The sequence below is a fragment of the Rhagoletis pomonella genome, unplaced genomic scaffold (genome assembly GCF_013731165.1).
Source record: "Rhagoletis pomonella isolate Grant_MI unplaced genomic scaffold, Rhpom_1.0 Rhpom_scaffold_00012, whole genome shotgun sequence".
Classification (NCBI taxonomy): Eukaryota; Metazoa; Arthropoda; class Insecta; order Diptera; family Tephritidae; genus Rhagoletis; species Rhagoletis pomonella.
Genome location: NW_023458566.1, coordinates 8,450,437 through 8,457,729, shown reverse-complemented (window position 1 = coordinate 8,457,729; position 7,293 = coordinate 8,450,437).

The following is a 7,293-nucleotide window of genomic DNA, read 5'->3' as shown; positions in this document are numbered from 1 at the left end:
TGTCTAATGTGGTACGTGTTGGCTGGCGAATACCTTTGCGCGTTGCTACAACACGCATTCGACCGCTGTTACATACATTCGTTGCATTTGCTACACTTTTGCCTTTTAATAGGTCCACTGGCCAACGATGTCTACTGATACGCATGTAGTGTTTGCTCCGCAATGGAGTTACCTGATTCATCGTTTATATGCCACATTAGTGAGATAACGATTTTTATTAAAAGCAAAACAAATCAAAATCAGTCGCCTACATTTACGCCTTACTCGGGAACTTGTTATTCCAGACTCATGCAATACTACACTCGCATAGAGACACACGCGCCTAAGTATATCTTCGCATAATATGGATTACATGGTTACGCACCTAGCGAGATTTCGTGGCACTCATTTTGGCAAATGCATTGCGTCTGCATGCGGAGGAGACACCCAGTTGTTGATCCACTTGACTTTAAAATGCAATGCGTGTTTTATGTCATTTTAACAGCCTTGTTGACTGCCGACAACAACAAGAAAAGTAGACGGTTAACTCATAAGTGCACGCTCGCTATTATGCTAACTGGCGAATATTTCTAAACTGGAAAGAGTATGAAAGGAAATGTCTTTAGTCGAAAATAGGATTTAGGTTTTTATGAACTCTTTTGTGATATGAATTTTGAAATTCTTGAAATTTGGCTCTCTTGAAATTTATATAACGGCATTCGGTAGGTTATTTGTCGCTGCCACCGTTTTTGCTTGATTTGAAATTAACTAGTACTTCTCCAACTCATATACCAAAAATCCATGATTGTGGCCACACTATACCAGCTCGAATAAATCAAGCTCTTCTCTCATTTAGTTGATAACTTGCAAGGAAGGGAAGCTGGTTATCGGGCGACAACTACTCTCAGCATGTGGGCGTAGTACTATCTATGTACCTGAAAATCGTGGCACTACTGCGAGAAGGAAAATAAAAGATGACCGACAGAACTCAATTGCAGAACGACTCGGAAAATCTGCTCCAACTTCGATAAGAGAAGATCCGACTCACACACTAATTCTCTACAAAGTCCTCCTAGACAAGTGACAGGATTTATAACCATACCCTCTTAATTTTGTGGCCCGCAAATGCCGTACTTGCCACGATGAACACCAGGGAGATCGTTTTCACTTCAATCGAAGCATTTTATTTCGTTTATTTTTAAACACCTCACCGCTTCCTCTTTAGCAAAAACATTTCGCTTTTTGCTTCTATCGATATTTTTTATCAATTTTTTTTTTTATTTGAATCATGGCCAATTCCCCCATATAATAGTGGAAATTCAGTGCCAATGCTACTGGCTGATATCTGGCAAAGAGAATCAAAACTATTCGTTTTACATTAAATTTAAATCAAGAAATTAAGTATTTTTTCAGAAAACGTCTTTCTGTATTTGTTTTGCGTCTGACAAGTTTAATATGCGTTTTTTTTTAAGTCTTGATAATCTTTAAGTCATCCAAACTCTTGCAAGTCTACGGATTTTAATGTTTGCAAAGTTTTCCCATAGGAAAACTGGTTCTGCCGTGAAATACGTGCAGCGTGCAGGGGTTTAGCAAGACTTAGAGAATACGCCTAATGTTTTATTTAAAAATCTGCAGTTTGGTAAGTAAACATAAAAACCAAACTATTTTTTTTATTTGTGGAACGTTATTTTACTTTTCCAGCGTTTTAGGTCGAGGGCCATCGTAAGAGGCATACAAAGGCTTTGAATCGAAAAAATCGTAGCCCCAATGAAGACACTTAAAACGTTTTATTAGTCGTTAGTCAGATCAAAGTTACGATATGCCTCGTTAATTTGGTACTCAATTTATTCAATACGCTCCAAGAAAGAGTACAACGGAGTTTCCTAAGGTTTGCTCGTCCACCTCTAAATTTCGTCGATCCTCTCCCGTCTTATAATGCTGGGTGTACATATAGTGGCGCTCAAAAGCAGATGAATGGTGTTTCGTTTTTAATATTTAAAATGGTTTTCAAGCTAAATTTTTTTTTTTGATGTTTTTAACCGACTTCACAAAAAGGGGAGAGGTTATCAATTCGTCGGAATATTTTTTTTATTTTTATTTTTTATGTTTATGTTTGTTACATAACTTTGGACCACGTTAACCGATTTCTATAGTTAGTATAGTTTTTTAAAGGAACGGTGTTACCTCACAGGTTATCGCTTATTAATTTTGCTTAAATCCGATCATCGGATGAATGAAGAAATTAACGATAATCTTAAACTTTTATATGAGAATCGAAGTCGGTTTTGTTTTTTGTTTAAAAATTACTTGTTTTATAAAAATATGGTTCATGCTTTAACAAAAACCATATAACAGTCTCAAGATTTATGCAGAATTTAGAAAAAGTCCACAAATTTGTATCTAAATTTCGAGCTTTTTAATCAGAACTTTTATAACTTTTTTGGGTATGCAAGTTTTTAGCGGCTAAAAAATGGCCTTGATTTTTCGTAATCCTTTTTTCTGACGGCTGCGCACAAAAATTTGGGTATTCTGCGAAATTTCGTAGCCTCTCCTACAATAGGGCTCAACTGTAGTAAATGTTCGTTTTTAGTCTTAGTTACCTTAAAATAGGCCGGCTAAAAGGAATTAAAGCTGACATTGGAGACCAGCACTGATTACATTACTCCTGTTTGGGACTTTAATAAGAAGATACCCATTAGGTTCCCGCCAGAGAAGGATGGAATGAAGGACTGCCAGTATCAGAGGGGGGTATATCCATCTACTCAAAAGATCTGCGTATCAACCAGTCCTTTCGTCTACCGAACGACTGCAGTGTCTTCCAAGCGGAGATCTACGCTATAGAGCAGGTGGCTAGTCCTGTACTTAGCAGTAGAGTTCCAGAAGACAGTGCCACTATTTTTGTCGACTGTCAGGCAGCACTGAAGGCATTAGGAAATAGTGAAATCGAGAATTGTATGGAAATGTCGCACTACGTTGGCGTCACTGAGCCGTATTAATCAACGTCACTCTATGCTGTATTTCTGGATATACCAATATTGAAAGGGATGAGTCGGCTGATGAGATGCCAATAGAAGAAGCGGATAGCTCCATACTACCGCCGTTTAGTGATCATGTTAGGAAAATTAATGAGTACACCGTGGACGTGACAAATGGCTTGCGGAACAAAAGGGAAGACTGTGAGTCCACAAGATTATTATGGCCGCGGCTTAGTAGCAAAGAGACAGGGAACATACTGAAACTCAAAAGATCTGCAGTAAGAGTCCATACCGGCGTTATAACAGGACACTCTGCTATAGCAGCAATACTTCAACGGTGGCGAATACCAATAAGTAGGTACTCTCTGCAGAGGCTGGCATGATGTGGATGAGGAAAACTACTATCTGTGTCGATGTTCAGGTTTACGGAAGAAGCGCCTCAAGCACTTAGGTTCACGCTTCTTAAACAGTGTGGGCGAGGTAGCGGAAGTGGAACTGTTGAATCTCCTCGGCTTCATCAGGAATAGTAATTGGTTCATTAGAATAATGACTTAAAGCAACTCTTTCTATAATAGGTAAGTGTATCCTGCTTACACTAAAAGAGGACAATTCTGTCTCCGAGTGAAAGCATGGAATATTCCACACAAGCCCTTCTAACCTTATTTACCTTACCCTGCCGAAACTTCTTTCATTTATTCTGTACACTTGATTGTTAACAATAAAAGCTTAGAAATCATAGCTAGAAACAGAAGTGTTTATTATGCAGTAAAGTTTTAAATTCCAAACCTAACTCGTAAGCAAGAATATTTTCATCGTTTATTTGGTGTAATTTATGGAGACAAACCTTTAACGATAACTCACAGCAAGCAACATGAAAAGTGAGATCACTGGATTGTCCGGGCTTCGATTAATCGGACACTAAACTTTAGAAAACTTTATTTTATTAACAGTCTCCAGTCCGAGTAATTATGCTTGAATTTTTTCTGTCATAAAAGATAATGTCTCTTTATATTTACATATGTCTGTATGTACTATCCATAAAAAATATCTAATAATCTTCTCAAAATTAATTTATTTTTCCACCTTAAACATGCACTCTATGTGTGTAGGAACATGTAAAGCTCGCTACCGCCTACACTCAACGCCTCAATACATCCCACTAGTGCCACTAGTGGACACTCTGTAATACGCCGTAAATCATAAAATACAGATTTTCTTGTTTCTCACATTTTTCCGAATTTTCCTCATTTGTCTCATTCCCAACACTTATAAGCGATAGAGCGACTTCTCGGCAGCAACGCCTTTTTAGACAATCGTGAATTATTGCATGTCGCGCATGCGCTGGCGATATGTAACTTAGCAGCAGTCATAGCAATTCAATACTCTCAGCTCAATAATCACAGCGGCAGTCGCAGAGGCAGCTGCTTCGTTAGATGATTAGTTATTTTTTTCCCCCTTTTCTTGACTGCACTTTGGGCTGCTGGTATTTGAACGGCATGGCATCTTGGCGTCTTGGCATTTTGTGGTGTGGTCTCATTTCATTTATTGTGTTTATTTGTCTGCCTTCACTTTCATTCTACGATTTAGTGGATCAGCGGTTGAGTATGTACATATGTATGTGCGCTAGTAAGTCCTGGCCAGCTGGAGATACTTAACTGTGCCATATTGTATAATACGTATAAATTGGTTTGTATCTTTAATCTAGTTTGGGTGAATAATTTCGAGTTTTCTACATTTGGACGCCTTAATTTTGCTTTTGTTGCCTGAACATGCGAGGTAAAAATGCTAAAAGCTCAAATGAATAGAAAAGTGCATATTACGCCACTTGCCACACTTTGAGGCAACGTCAGTTATGCCACAATTGTGGAGCTGTTATACGTATGTGGGTAAAAGTGGTCATTATAAAAGGCTGTGGTGCACTATGCCATAGCAGATCACATTGGGATAATCATTTAAAATTGAAATGCATGTAAAATAGTCGTATTTTTTTTAATTATTATCTATTAAAATAGTGATTTGAGTATGAAAATTCAAATTCAACTTCGTGATTATTTGGCAATAATGGAAAGTCTTCATTAGCCTGTCTGTGGATCGGGAAAATTACAGCTTAGCTGCTTCAATGCAATAATTGTCACCGAAGTGACTCTCGTGACTATAAAGATCTTATTTATCTTGTCTTAGGTATTGCCCTTAATGTTTGCATCCTAAAACTTCGACTTCCCTAAAAAATCCTTAAAATTCCTTGGTAGGCGAATTCCTTATTATGAATGAACTAATCTTTAACAAGTCAATGCTGGATAGCAACTCAAAATGTATTCTTATGTTTTAACGTCCTCAGGGCAGTACCGGAATTTTGACTCTATGCCCATATGGATATGAAATTGTAATCGGTTGTGACCAATTGGACATCCAGAAAGTAGTCGGATTTAAATTCCAGTTAAAAGAAATCTATGGAAAGGATAGTCAAAGAGCCTGACCAGTTTGAGACCCGTTAAAGTTTTCCAGAGCCATAATTATGGCTTTCGGAGAAGACCAACGAATACCACAAAGTGATTCCCATGCTAAATATAAAAACAGATCCTTCTTGTGACTGCACAGTAACATGGTACCAATCACAGTGTGGCCATGTTTCCCATTGTCTAAATTTAAAGTGTATCAAAGTATTTCATAAAAATCATGATCATGAAAATCATCATTGATCATCCTGTTAGCCCAAGTTAAGATTGCTAATACTTTGACCTGGAGCACAGTGGTCAATCTGCCTATTGGAATTGCATTTTTGATGTGAAGTCCATAAATGATTCTCTGTACATTTGTCCAGAATTCGCGATTTGGAAAACCAACAACTCACAGTACGTCTCCCTTGTCATGGAATCAGAAAGTCCGACCTTGTTATCTATCCCAAGTTAAACTTTCTTTGTATAGCAGATATTACTTGAACAAAAATATGCATAGATAGAATATCTTCGAAGCCACTCCACAGTCGCAGTTGAGCTAGTTCTCCATTATGTAGGACATGCCAAACACTGAAGTTAATTGAGTTGTAATATGGCAGTTTTTTAATTTTTTTTTTCAGCCATCACGGATGCATAGACAATATAAAAAGTCGTCTAGAAGCAGGAAATAGCTGGTGTGGCTTTTGCAAGAGTTGTATCGAATATTCTGCCTCCCCAGGGTATTCAAGTACTGCTCCTACAAGAGTAACCGAACTGAGGTTTGGTTTATATCTCTTTGTAAGCGGCACAAGAAAAGCTTTGGCATATTTAAATATGCTAAGGCCCTCGTCTGCATGCTCCCTTGAATGCTCTCACACAATGTCTGGACGTACATCAACTAGTGTTACGACAGTATTAATAGTTGAATTCTCTGCTCTACCCAGAGATACATACATCTCTAAGCATATTGGATGTAATGGATTTTCTTAAGCTGGACCTACGAGAGCGGTTTTCCTTTTTCTAAAAAAATAATTAGTATTTATATTGCAATTCACATAACACATTCCATTTAGCACGGCTTAGAAATTAAAATAAAAATCGATATATTCCACATGATAAATGGCTAATGGTAATGCTTTGGGTTTTTTGTTCAGGATGGTATAAAAGTTACTGTGCGTCGATGGCTTTTAACTTTTTTTATAAAAATAATATGCCTTGGGTGGATCACCAAATTCAATACATACCTACAGTTACACCTTTATTTCCGCTTTTTTACAAAATAAAATCGAGCGAAGGATATAAGGTAAAAATGTCGACTTGTTTATCATAGATTACTTAGCGCCCTGAAAACCATTATGTTTACTTTTAAAAATAAATAATTTTGAGATCTGGCAACACTGAACGTGATTTTATTCGTTTATCTATTTGCAGTCTCACCAAAATACTTATCCAACACATATTAAGTTATTATATTTTAGTATAAATAAGAGTAAATCGAAGTAAATAAATTGAAATTAAATTATTAGTTTGATTTGGATATATAAATGCAAGGACTAAATATTTGAACATATATATATTTTTTAATTACTTGCAACAAATAATAAAATCATTCGTATTGACATGTACATATCGAGCCCTAACCGTATACGTATACGTATTTGCCACATTTTAATGTAAACTTTTACACACATTTTGCCGGTAGATTAAATGAACTTGAACTTGAAAACCAGTTTAATAAGGAGTTGCAACAAGCCATACATTGTTGGAACTACGTAAGAGATAACCGATAACGAATGAAGATAATGATGAAGTTCATTACCACAGCAAACGAAATGAATAAAAAATTAAATAACTGCACGATAAATGACAATAACTCCGGGTAGTTCATAGCAGTCGTGGGAGAA